Source organism: Salmo salar, chromosome ssa21 (assembly GCF_905237065.1).
Source record: "Salmo salar chromosome ssa21, Ssal_v3.1, whole genome shotgun sequence".
In the NCBI taxonomy this organism is placed as follows: Eukaryota; Metazoa; Chordata; class Actinopteri; order Salmoniformes; family Salmonidae; genus Salmo; species Salmo salar.
The window spans coordinates 39,601,652-39,615,654 of record NC_059462.1 but is presented as its reverse complement, the minus strand read 5'-3'; positions in this window follow the sequence as shown (position 1 = coordinate 39,615,654).

Below are 14,003 nucleotides of genomic sequence, written 5' to 3'. Positions count from 1 at the left end.
GATTATCTATACATACTGAGCAGCTTATGTTATAGACAGAAGCATGCTACATGGCAGATCAAGCCGAACTCATCTCCCAGCATTTCCAACCCATCCATCATCTCAGCCAAACATGGCAAACATGTCTTTTCCGTGGCTAAACCAACTAGTCTCGAAATTTAACAATTTTATTTCTATTTACAGATGGCATACAGGTTTGTAATTAAGGCACATGAAAAGTTCACATGTTCTAGGCATTTATGCCCAAAAAAAGCATTTTGATTACACAAAATGTTTGTTTTTGCTTGTGATTTTACGTTTGATACCAGATCTTTGAGGCATGCGTTGAAATCACTAAGCAGTGTACTTTGAAGCAGTTTGCTGATGCCTGTATCACTTTAGCAGAAGCAAGTGGTCAATGGCGTCTGAAGCTTTCTTTTGATCACATGATCACCGTCGAACAACCACCTGATTAGTTTGGTAGAAGACAAAAAGGCTATGCTGCGCATGCGCTACGGACTGTTGGAAGTTATCTATAATAATTTGTCTGCTATAAATTATTTTGACCAGCAGGTTCCACTAGTTGATCAAATCCTCGTGTAATGAACCTATTTAAGACACAATTGGATGGAAAACCTCAATGCTTCAGGAAGCTTTGTTTCCCCATCACTAGTTTTTGCATGTACATTGATTCATTCATTGATTAATCTTATGCTACACAAAGATAAATAACATACATTTTTCTAAACTAATCCAAACAGTTAGATTTTTTGCACCCGTTACTGAAATGGTTGTTCTAGTTTGAATGGTTTACATAGTCTCCACACAATTTTCCTAATCCTGATGGTCATTCTGAATGCAAGTTGCTGGTGACAAGAAAATTCCATCCATTGTACATACTAACTCTGGGTGGATTACAATAGGAATTATACATCACTTTGCAAGGAAGAAAACTTTTGACTTGCATGTAGGGTTGCAAAATGTGGGTACATTTCCCAGGTTTTCCGCACATCCTGGTTGGAAGATTCCTTCAACCAGGATTTCAGGGAAGTAATTTGAATTTCGCAACTCTACTTGCAGGCCTGATGTGGCCTGTAAACAAACAATCATTGTCAAGCCACTGTATTAGGGTTACATTCACCTAGGAACTCACTTGCTGAAGGAGAGAGAGAGAGAGAGAAAGAGAGAGATGTCTCATTCAGGGGCTAAAGTCTACTCTCACTCTGGCCATTAGTTTGACAGGGTGAACCGCAATCACAGCAAGGCAGCACACAAAGAGCAGGCCTGCTACTTACTGTGTGCTCATCATAACCTATAGGAGCCAGCCAGGTCTCGCTGAGGCTGTGTGACATGCTGTTCTCCCTGTTATCTTGTTTCCCACTCTATCCAGACTGGACATGAAGGTTTCCCTTCAGGAAATAACACTGCAGGTTGTCCTTTTGCCTAACTTTGAACTAGTTTGTATATTTGACCTTAGGCCTCCTCCTCTGCCAGGTACGGTTACCTTGGCAGCAGAGTTGTTGTTGCCCTGGGGGTTGTTATCATGGAGATAGCCTCCTGTTGCACTGTACTTGCTATATACACAGAGATATAGAGAGAGGGAGAGAGGACACATGTTTTTTTTAACTATCCTTGGGAAAACAAGGATTGTAAAACTAAACACCTACACAAATAGATCCAGTTCTATTGGTCAGTAATGCTCATTTCATGCCCCTGTGCCATGGCAGCAGTAGCTGTGCTGTGGCCCAGGGACCAGGCTGTAGTGTGGAGCAAGGCCCAGGGCCCAGGGCTACTGAGCCTGGCTAAAGAGACTCTCTCCTTCCCAGCTGCCACCTGGCACAGGCCAAAGGCAGAGCAGAGGGCTCAGGGGCCGATGCAGCAGTGGCCCAGAAATGAGAACAGGCCAGGGATTCATCCAACACCCAACCAGCCTCATTCAGGATCAACAGAGAGAGAGACACCCAGGGCCAGATGGTGATGTCAACATTGAAAGAATTAATAATAGTCATTTCATGCTACACTGTCCTTTGTTAAATCAGGGTGTTAAGACATATGAAAATTGGTGTTGTAAATACGTCAGTGGTCACCAACCTTTTGAGTCAAGATCACTTTTGCAGTCAAAGCTGAGAGCTACTGCTCAGATTATTATTTTTTTTTACGTTAACCTCAAACAGTTTTGTAGGAATGAGGTTTGGGCAGTAGGCCTAATTCATTAGCACAGCATATTGGCTATATGATTGGCCTGCCAATATTGTTAATCAGACCCTATTATATTTCAAAACTCGAGCTTTGATAACAAAATAGATCAGTTGGATTAGCACTGGTGAAGCACTGTGGAGCATGAATTGAAATAATTCGCTTTTTTTTTATTTTACTGGAGGACTGATGGTACCTGTACCTGATGGTCAACGAGGTCAAATCACGACGTCAGTGATCTTCAGGTCGAAAAGTCGAAGCTCTAGAAAGATGCCCAAGTTTTCAAATTGGAATTCCGAGTTGGACGACTGTTCAAAACGATTTTTCCCAACTGCCTCTCACGGTCCCTGCTCTCTCCTTCCTTTCCTCCGGTGAGACTGACCAGAGAGAGGGAACACCGTCTTCCACCTGATGGTGAAACTAGAGTCGCACCGCATCTGCCTCATGCACAAATTCATGTTGTTCCTATGACCAGAGAAAGTTAAATATTCCTTAATATTAAAATCGACACGACAAATTGCTAATAATAAACCGAAGTTTTATTATCAATACTTGGCTACTCATTCATTGCTGCTGCAGCCTGAGCGTAAGTACGGAGAAGCGCGTTTTGTAATAGTGTTGAATAAAAACAGTGACAGTGCTGAATATAAACGTAAACATGAACTCACTTATAAAAACAGCAGCGCTTTGCTGTATTTGTTGACAGTCTCTGCGTTCATGGTTTTAAAAGTTATTAATAGTAGCCTATTAAACTTGGATGTGGCCAGGGTCATGGAAGCTCTGTCGCCACGTTGATTTGAGCTATCCAATTGGGCAGCGCAGTAGGTGCACTCGATTTAGTCACAGATTTGTTCGTTGGCTTTTCTACCGAAATATTTGGTGATCGACTAGGAACACCTTGAAGATCAACCAGTCAATTGTGATCGACCGGTTGGCGACCACTGCTCTACATATGTAATCTTTTTTTATGGATATGATCATACTGTATGAATGCATAGGCAACAATAGTAAACTGAGCAGTCACTGTATCAGATATATATTTTGCTTTTACTCATAATCATAGGACATTATCGGTAAACTATTAGTGGTATGAGTCACTGATAGGAGACAGATCAATTGGAGAGGTGCAAGGCATTGCCATAATATACATTAATATTATATATTAGGAATGCATAGGCACTACTGTGTATGGGCATAACACACAGACACGAGGAGGCTGGTGGGAGGAGCTCATTGTAATGGTTGCAATGGATTCAAATGGGGTTTCCAGATGTTTGATACCATTCCAGTCATGACAATACGCCTGTCCTCCTATAGCTCATCACACCAGCCTCCTCTGACACACACGCACACAAAAACACAAACAAGCACAGGCTGTCATTTTTAAGTAGTTCATTGAGCTGCTGCACATGTAGATAGGATTTGGCTGTGTACACTGTTACCCAGTTCAGGGCTTTGGAGGTCTAGATGGAAGAGAGAATTATTTACATTCATTGTTACAACGTATTGTAACATGGAATCTATGTGGAAAAGACATTGGATTTGAAAAAAAAAGAATTATAAGTAAACTGTTGTTTTGAGGGTGAAATTTCAACCCCAGAATTATGTCAAAACTGTAACCAATTTTCAACATAGACAACATTGAATTTTTACCTTTGAAACATCAAATCTTCAACGTTATATCCACTATCAGAAGAAAAATAAACTATAGGCTGGACAGCATCTCCTACTAGAGAGTATATCTACAGCTATTAATTGATATTTGTCACTACTACCAATGTGCTATCGTGAGAAATCTTAACTAAATAATATGTTCTGTTGCTATCGAAGTCATTCCAAAAGGGTAAGTTTAACAGAGCAAATGAAACATAACAATACTTTGTCATATATAATCAAATCAGTAGAGGCTGCTGAGGGGATGACGGCTCACAATAATGGCTGGAACGGAGCAAATGGAATGACATCAAACACATGGAAACCATATTTGATACCATTCCACTTACACTGGTCAAGCCGTTACCACAAGCCTGTTCTCCCCAATTTAGGTTGCACCAGCCTCCTGTGTCAACAGCTTTTGTTTAAATTCAACCCAGGGTTCAACTAAAAGCAGACAGTACATGCAGTGCCTTCAGAAAGTATTCACACCCCTTGATGACTTTTTCCACATTTTGTTGGTTTACAGCCTGAATTTAAAATGGATTACATTTAAATGTTGTTTCATTGATCTACACACAATACCCCATAAAGTAAAAGTGGAATTATGTTTTTAGAAATGTGTACAAATTAATCAAAAATGAAAAGCTGAAATGTCTTGAGTCAATAAGTATTCAACCCCTTTGTTAGGGCAAGCCTAAATAACTTCAGGAGTAAAACATTTCTTAACAAGTCAGATAATTGCCTGGACTAACTATGTGTGCAATATAGGTGTTTAACTGATTTTTTAATGAATACCCCCATTTCTGTAAGGTCCCAGTGAATTTCAAGCACAGATACAAAGACCAGGGAGGTTTTCCAATGCCTCGTAAACAAGGGCAACTATTGGTAGGTGGGAAAAAAAATATAAAAAAGCAGACATTGAATATCCCTTTGAGCATGGGTAAGTTATTAATTACACTTTGGATGGTGTATCAATACACCCAGTCACTACAAAGATACAGGAGTCCTTCCTAACTCAGTTGACGGAGAGGACAGAAACTGCAGTGATTTCACCATGAGGGCAATGGTGATTTTAAAACAGTTACCGCGTTAAATAGTTGTGATAAGAGAAAACTGAGGATGGATCAACAACATTTTACTTAATCCACATTACTAACCTATATTTCAGAGTGAAAAAAAGGAAGCCTGTACGGAATAAAAATATTCCAAAACATCATCCTGTACAGAATAAAAATATTCCAAAACATCCATCCAGGCACTAAAGTCCAAGATGGCGTAGCAGTCAGGCGTCTTTGTTTTCGTCTTGTCGTGTCCCGTGTATGCATGTATATCTTATGCTTTGTCTATTAATGTTTTGGTTAGTGATTGTCTTATTTCACTGTAGAGCCTCCAGCCCTGATCAATATGACTTAGCTAAACCTTTTGTTCCATCTCCCACACATGCGGTGACATCAACTGGTAATTAAACAGTGTCTCTAGAGACAATACCTCTCTCATCGCCACTCAATGACTAGGTTTACCTCCACTGTATTCACATCCTACCATACATTTGTCTGTACATTATGGCTTGAATCTATTCTACCGCGCCCAGAAACCTGCTCCTTTTACTCTCTGTTCCGAACGTACTAGACGACCAGTTCTTATAGCCTTTAGCCATAACCTTATCCTACTCCTCCTCTGGTGATGTAGAGGTTAATCCAGGCCCTGCAGTGCCTAGCTCCACTCCCATTCCCCAGGCACTCTCATTTGTTGACTTCTGTAACCGTAAAAGCCTTGGTTTCATGCATGTTAACATAAGAAGCCTCCTCCCTAGGTTTGTTTTATTCACTGCTTATCACTCTGCCAACCCGGATGTCCTAGCCGTGTCTGAATCCTGGCTTAGGAAGGCCACCAAAAACCCTGAAGTTTCCATCCCTAACTATAACATTTTCTGCCAAGACAGAACTGCCAAAGGGGCGGAGTAGCAATCTACTGCAGAGATAGCCTGCAGAGTTCTGTGTTAATATCCAGGTCTGTGCCCAAACAATGAGCTTCTACTTTAAAAAAAATCCACCATTCCAAAAACAAGTCTCTCACCGTTGCTATAGATATTCTGCCCCCAGCTGTGCCCTGGACACCATATGTGAATTGATTGCCCCCCATCTATCTTCAGAGCTCGTGCTGTTAGGTGACCTAAACTGGGACATGCTTTACACCCCGGCCATCCTACAATCTAAGCTAGATGCCCTCAATCTTACATAAATTATCAATGAACCTACCATGTACAAGCCCAAATCTGTAAACACAGGCACCCTCATAAATATCATCCTAACCAACCTGCCCTCCAAATACATCTTTGCTCTCTTCAACCAGGATATCAGCGATCACTGCCTCATTGCCTGCGTCCATAACGGGTCTGCAGTCAAACTACCACCCCTCATCACTGTCAAACGCTCTCTAAAACACTTCAGCGAGCAGGCCTTTCTAAATCGACCTGGCCCGTGTATCCTGGAAGGATATTGACCTCATTCCGTCAGTAGAGGATGCCTGGTTATTCTTTAAAAAAGTGCTTTCCTCACCATCTTAAATAAGCATGCCCCATTCAAAAATGTTTAGAACCAGGAACAGATAAAGCCCTTGGTTCACTCCAGAATTGACTTCCCTTGACCAGCACAAAAACATCCTGTGGTGTACTGCATTAGCATTGAATAGCCCCCGCGATATGCAACTTTTCAAGGAAGTTAGGAACCAAGAGATATTTGCATCCTGCAGCACAAACTCCAAAAAGTTCTGGGACACTGTAAAGTCCTTGGAGAACAAGAGCACCCGCTCCCAGCTGCCCACTGCACTGAGGCTACCACCAATAAATCCAGAATAAATTAGAATTTCAATAAGAATTTCTCTATGGCTGGTCATGCTTTCCACCTGGCTACCCCTACCCCAGTCAACAGCCTTGCACCCCCCACAGCAACTTGCCCAAGCCTCCCCCATTTCTCCTTCACCCAAATCCAGATAGCTGATGTTCTGAAAGAGCTGCAAAATCTGGACCCTTACAAATCAGCTAGGCTAGACAATCTGGACATTCTCTTTCTAAAATTATCCGCCGCAATTGTTGCAATTCCTATTACTAGCCTGTTCAACCTCTCTTTCGTATCGTCTGAGATCCGCAAAGATGGGAAAGCTGCCACACTCATCCCCGTCTTCAAAGGACCCAAACTGCTACAGACCTATATCTATCCTACCCTGCCTTTCTAAGTTCTTAGAAAGCCAAGTTAACATACAGATCACCGACCATTTCGAATCCCACCGTACCTTCTCCACTATGCGATCTGGTTTCCCAGCTGGTCATGGGTGCACCTCAGCCATGCTCAAGGTCCTAAACGATATCATACCCGCCATTGATAAGAGGCAATACTGTGCAGCTGTATTCATTCATCGACCTGGCCAAGGCTTTCGACTTTGTCAATCACCACATTCTTATTGGCAGACTCAACAGTCTTGGTTTCTCAAATGACTGCCTCACTAACTACCTTTCAGACAGAGTTCAGTGTGTCAAATTGGAGGGCCTGTTGTCCGGACCTCTGGCAGTCTCTATGGGGGAGCCACAGGGTTCAATTCTCGGGCCGACTCTTTTCTCTGTATACATCAATGATGTCGCTCTTGCTGCTGGTGATTCTCTGATCCACCTCTACGCAGACACCATTCTGTATACTTTTGGCCCTTCTTTGGACACTGTGTTAACTAACCTCCAGATGAGCTTCAATGCCATACAACTCTCCTTCCGTGGCCTCCAGCTGCTTTTAAATGCAAGTAAAACTAAATACATACTCTGCAACTGATCGCTGCCTGCCCGTCCAGCATCACTACTCTGGACGGTTCTCACTTAGAATATGTGGACAACTACAAATACCTAGGTGTCTGGTTAGACTAAACTCTCCTTCCAGACTCACGTTAAGCATTTCCAGTCTAAAATTAAATATAGAAGAATCGGCTTCCTATATCGCAACAAAGCATCCTTCGCTCATGCTGCCTAACATACCCTCGTAAAACGGACTATCCTGCCGATCCTCGACTTTGGCGATGTCATTTACGAAATAGCCTCCACCACTCTACTCAGCAAATTGGATGCAGTCTATCACAGTGCCATCCGTTCTGTCACCAAAGCCCCATATACTACCCACCACTGCGACCTGTATGCTCTCGTTGGTTGGCCCTCGCTTCATATTCGTCGCCAAACCCACTGGCTCCACGTCATCTATAAGTCTTTGCTAGGTAAAGCTCCACCTTATCTCAGCTCTCTGGTCACCATAGCAGCACCCACCCGTAGCACATGCTCCAGCAGGTATATTTCACTGGTTACCCCCAAAGCCAATTCCTCAGTTGACCGCCTTTCTTTCCATTTCTCTGCTTCCTGCTGCCAATGACTGGAACAAATTGCAAAGATCACTGAAGCTGTAGACTCATATCTCCCTCTCTAACTTCAAGCACCAGCTGTCAGAGCAGCTCACAGATCACTGCACCTGTACATAGCCCATCTGTAAATAAACCATCCAACTACCTCATCCACAAAAAAATTGTTTTGCTCCTTTGCACCCCAGTATCTCTACTTCATCTTCTGCACATCTATCACTCCAGTGTTTAATTGCTAAATTTTAATTATTTCACCACTATGGCCTATTTATTGCCTTACCTTCCTAATCTTACTACATTTGCACACACTGTATATAGACTTTTCTATTGTGTTATTGACTGTACATTTGTTTATCCCATGTGTAACTGTGTGTCGCACTGCTTTGTTTTATCTTGGCCAGGTCGCAGTTGTAAATGAGAACTTGTTCTCAACTGGCTTACCTGGTTAAATATAGGTGAAAAATAAAAAATGAAGTAATACTGCAAGAAATGTGGCAAAGAAATCAACATTTTGTCCTGAATACAAAGCATTATGTTTGGGGCAAATCCAACACAATGTTGAGTACCACTCCATATTTTCAATCATGGTAGTTACTGCATCATGTTATGGGAATGTTTGTCATCATTTAGTACTAGGAAGCTTTAGGATAAAAAGAAAAGTAATAGAGCTAAGCACAGCAAAAGTCCTTGAGGAAAACCTGGTTCAGTCTGCTTTCCAACAGGCACTGGGAGACAAATCCCCCTTTCAGCAGGACAAACATTTTTACATTCAAATACCTCTCCTGTGAAGTAGTGATGTACACCCATTTTCCTGAAATGAGTCACAAATGGTTTAGGTAGTCTCCACTGTTCAGTTCTCCCTACCTTGGCAGTCATTCTAAATGCAGGTTGCGGGTGATTAAAAGTTCCAATTGTTTGATATTCTGGCTGGATTCCAATAGGAATTCCATATCACTTTGCAAGCCAGAATAGCCCCCCCCCAAAAAAAACTGTTTGGATTAGTTTAGAAAAATGTATCTTATTTATCTGTGTAGCATAAGATTAATCAATGAATCAATCAATGTACATGCAAAAACTAATGATGGGGAAACAAAGCTTCCTGAAGCATTAAGGTTTTCCAGCCAATTGTGTCTAAAATAGGTTCATTACACAAGGCTTTGATCAACTAGTGGCACCTGCTGGTGAAAATAATTTAGAGATCACGTGATCAAACATAGCCTCGGATGTCAGTGATCACATGCTTCTGTTAAAGTGATACAGGCATAGGCACAATGCTTCGAAGTAAACTGCTTAGCGATTCCAGCGCATGCCTCGGAGCTCCGGTATCAAACGTAACATCAGATGTATTTTCAGAAAGGGTTACATTTTAAGGATAATATATTCACTTAGGCGCTCACTTGATGAAGGCTACTAGTGATGGCCATGCCGAGTCTTTTCAGTGAGCCGGCTCATATAATTCAACAAATCTTGGCTCCGTTCACGTAAACGAGCCGGCTCATTGGGCTGTCCAACGGCACTTCTTTCAAAATGCTGAAAAATTGCAAATCTCCAATGTAAAGCCCAAAAGGTAGGATACCATTATGTCAATCGTGAAATGTGCATTCAAATACATTTTTACCTGGCCAAATTATTAGATGGCCTGCAAAAAAAGGGCAATCTGTGGACCAGTGAGGATTCACCCTCTTTAGATATTTTTCTGCACAAATACGTTGTTTTGAGCTCAAAAAGCAGAAGTAGTAGTATTCAAATCAGGGAGCCAAAGGAACAGCTCTTTCACTGATTCGGTTCCCGACGTTCACCAAAATCATCAGTTCAAAAAAAAGCTGATCGTTCGTGAACTGTTCATTCACTTGCATAGAATATGTAATTATAAGTGTGTTCAAATACCAGAATGGACATCTTTGAATGCCTGTATACTTCTTAGCACAGAAAAACGATATCTTTGACTTGCACACCACCTCAAGCCATGTTATCAAATTATGGTAAGCTTCAGGGTGGTGTATTTGGAATATTTTATCACCCACCTTTTGCATTCAGACTGATTGCAAGGTGGAGTGCAGAAAGTAGCTCAGTTGGTAGAACATGGCTTTTGCAACGCCAGGATAGTGGGTTTGATTCCTGGGGCCATCCTTAGTCATGCATGCTTACATTTTTTACCTAAGTCGCTTTGGATGAAAGTGTCCGTTGAATGGAATATGTTGTAGTATTAAAAAGCAATACAGATTAACTCAGTGGAATTCAAATTTTTCCTCCATATAAAAAGGCATCCTTAAGGTATAGTTCATCCAAATTACAATGTTATAGATCATAGACTGCGTAAGGGCAAGGAAACCAATATGTAATTTGGGTGAACTATCACTTTAAGTTGACCTAAATAACCTAACTGGACATGTACTACACGCCAACTTCTCATTAGAAATCATACAAAATATATGTACAGTACCAATCAAAAGATTGGACACATGTACTCATTACAGGGTTTCTTTATTTTTACTATTTTCTTCATTGTAGAATAATAGTGAAGATATCTCAATTATTAAATAACACATATGGAATCATGTAGTAACCAAAAAAAGTGTTAAACAAATCAAAATATATTTTAGAATCTTCAAAGTAGCCACCCTTTGTCTTGATGACAGCTTTGCACACTCTTGGCATTCTATCAACCATTTGCATGAGGTAGTCACCTGGAATGCATTTCAATTAACAGGTGTGCCTTATTTAAAGCTAATTTGTGGAATTAATTTCCATCTTCATGCATTTGAGCCAATCAGTTGTTGTGACAAGGTAGGGTTGGTATTCAGAAGATAGCCCTGTTTAGTAAAATAACAAGTCCATATTATGGCAAGAACAGCTCAAATAAGCAAAGAGAATCGACAGTCCATCATTACTTTAAGACATGAAGGTCAGTCAATACGGAAAATTTTAGGAACTTTCTTCAAGTGCAGTTGCAAAAACCATCAAATGCTATAATGAAACTGGCTCTCATGAGGACTGCTACAGGAAAGGAAGTTACCTCTGCAGCAGAGGATAAGTTCATTAGCCTGTTGGGGATAGGGGGCAGTATTTGCACGGCCGGATAAAAAAACGTAACAGATTTAATCTGGTTACTACTCCTGCCCAGTAACTAGAATATGCATATAATTGTTTGATTTGGATAGAAAACACCCTAAAGTTTCTAAAACTGTTTGAATGGTGTCTGTGAGTATAACAGAACTCATATGGCAGTCAAAACCCTGAGACAAATCCTGACAGGAAACTGAAATCTGATGTGTGGATATCACTTCAAACATTTGCCATTGAAACACACAGGGGCTTGTGAATCATTTAGCACTTCCTATGGCTTCCACTAGATGTCCCCAGTCTTTACAAAGTGGTTTGAGTCTCCTACTATCAAAATTGACTGAAAGAGAGGCTGTTTATCTTGGTCACAGGGGATGGGCTATTACCATTGTGACGTAGGCGCCCATGGGTACTCTCCCTTTTCGAAACGTTTTGAAAGACAATGCAACCGTCCCAATGGAATATTATTGAAGCCCTGGTTGAAAAAGCCCCTAAAGATTTATGTTATACAACGTTTGACATGTTTGAACGAACTTAAATATATATTTTTTGCTCATTCCTGACGACAAGTCAGACGCACACGGTACATTTTCACTAGCCTTCGGAGCGCGCTAACACTATTGGGACATAAATTATTAACTTTTTTGAACAAAACTGTTGTTATGGACCTGGGATCCCTAGAAGTGCCTTCTGATAAAGATAATCAAAGGTAAGGGATTATTTACAATAGTATTTTGATGGTTGATCGTTCCAAGATGGCTCCAACATTTATAGCCTAGACTTTTTTTCTGGGCATACCATGTCGTTTATTGCAAAGTGTGATTTCCCAGTAAAGTAATTTTTAAATCTGGCAAAGAGATGGCATTCAAGACATGTTAATCTATAAGTCTTTGAATGACAATATTACATTTTAACAATGTTTTGCTGCATTTAGCTGTGTTTTGGGTATTTGTGATGCATGCTAGTTGCTTTCAAAATGGCTGTGTGATTATTTCTGGCTGGGTACTCTGCAGACATAATCTAATGTTTTGCTTTTGCTGTAAAGCCTTTTTGAAATCGGACAACGTGGTTCGATTCAGGAGAGGTGTATCTATAAAACGGTGTAAAATAGTCATATGTTTGAGAAATTGAAGTTATAGCATTTATGAGATTTTGCATTTAGCGCGACGCGATTCCACTGGCTGTTGATTAGGGTGGGACGCAAGCGCCTCAGAAATTGCAGCCCAAATAAATGCTTCACAGAGCTCAAGTAACAGACACATGTCAACATCAGGCCTTCATGGTTGAATTGCTGCAAAGAAACCACTACTAAAAGGACACCAATAAAAATATATTTTTTGGGGCCAAGAAACACGAGCAATTTAGAACGGTGGAAATCTGTCCTTTGGTCTGATGAATCCAAATGTGCAATATTTGGTTCCCACCGCTGTGTCTTTGTGATGCAGAGTAGGTGAACGGAGGATCTCTGTATGTGTGGTTCCCACCGTGAAGCATGGAGGTGTGATGGTGACACTGTCAGTGATTTATTTAGAATTCAAGGCACACTTAACCAGCATGGCTACCGCAGCGATACGCCGTACCATCTGGTTTGGGCTTAGTGGGACTATCATTTTATTTTTCAACAGGACAATGACCCAACACATCTCCAGGCTGTGTAAGGGCTATTTGACCAAGGGGAGTGATGGACTGCTGCACCAGATGACCTGGCCTTCACAGGAGTGAAGTAAAGGAGTGAAGTAAAGCAGCCAAGTGCTCAGCATATGTGGGAACTCCTTCAAGACTGTTGGAAAAGCATTCCAGGTTAATCTGGTTGAAAGAATGCCAACAGTGTCCAAAGCTGTCATCGAGGCAAAGGGTGGCTACTTTGAAGAATCTAAAATATATTTTGATTTGTTTAACCTTTCTAGGGTAGGTGGGACGAAATCGTCCCGCACTATTCAACAGCCAGTGACACATCAGAGCGCCAAATTTAAAACCACAAAATGTCATAATTCAAAGTTCTCAAACATAGGACTATTTTACACCATTTGAAAAAAGGCTTTTCAGCGAAAGCAAAACATTAGATTATGTTAGGAGAGTACATAGCCACAAATAGCCACACAGCCATTTTTCAAGCAAGCATATATGTCACAAAAACCAAAAACACAGCTAAATGCAGCACTAACCTTTGATGATCTTCATCAGATGACACTCCTAGGACATTATGTTATACAATACATGCATGTTTTGTTCACTCAAGTTCATATTTATATCAAAAACCAGCTTTTTACATTAGCATGTGATGTTCAGAACTAGCAACTAGCATACACACCGCAAACTTCCGGTGAATGTACTTAATTACTCAGCATAAAACGTTCACAAAATACATAAATTATTTTAAGAATTATAGATACAGAACTCCTTTATGCAATCGCGGTGTCAGATTGTAAAATAGCTTTTCGGCGAAAGCACATTTTGCAATATTCTGAGTAGATAGCCCGGCCATCACGGCTAGCTAATTTGACACCCACCAAGTTTGGCCCTCACCAAACTCAGATTTACTATAAGAAAAATTGGATTACCTTTGCTGTTTTTCGTCAGAATGCACTCCCAGGACTTCTACTTCAACAACAAATGTTGTTTTGGTTCGAAATAATCCATAGTTATATTGAAATAGCTCCGTTTTGTTCTTGCGTTCAGGTCACAATCCGAAGGGTGACGCGCGAGCGGATTTCGTGACA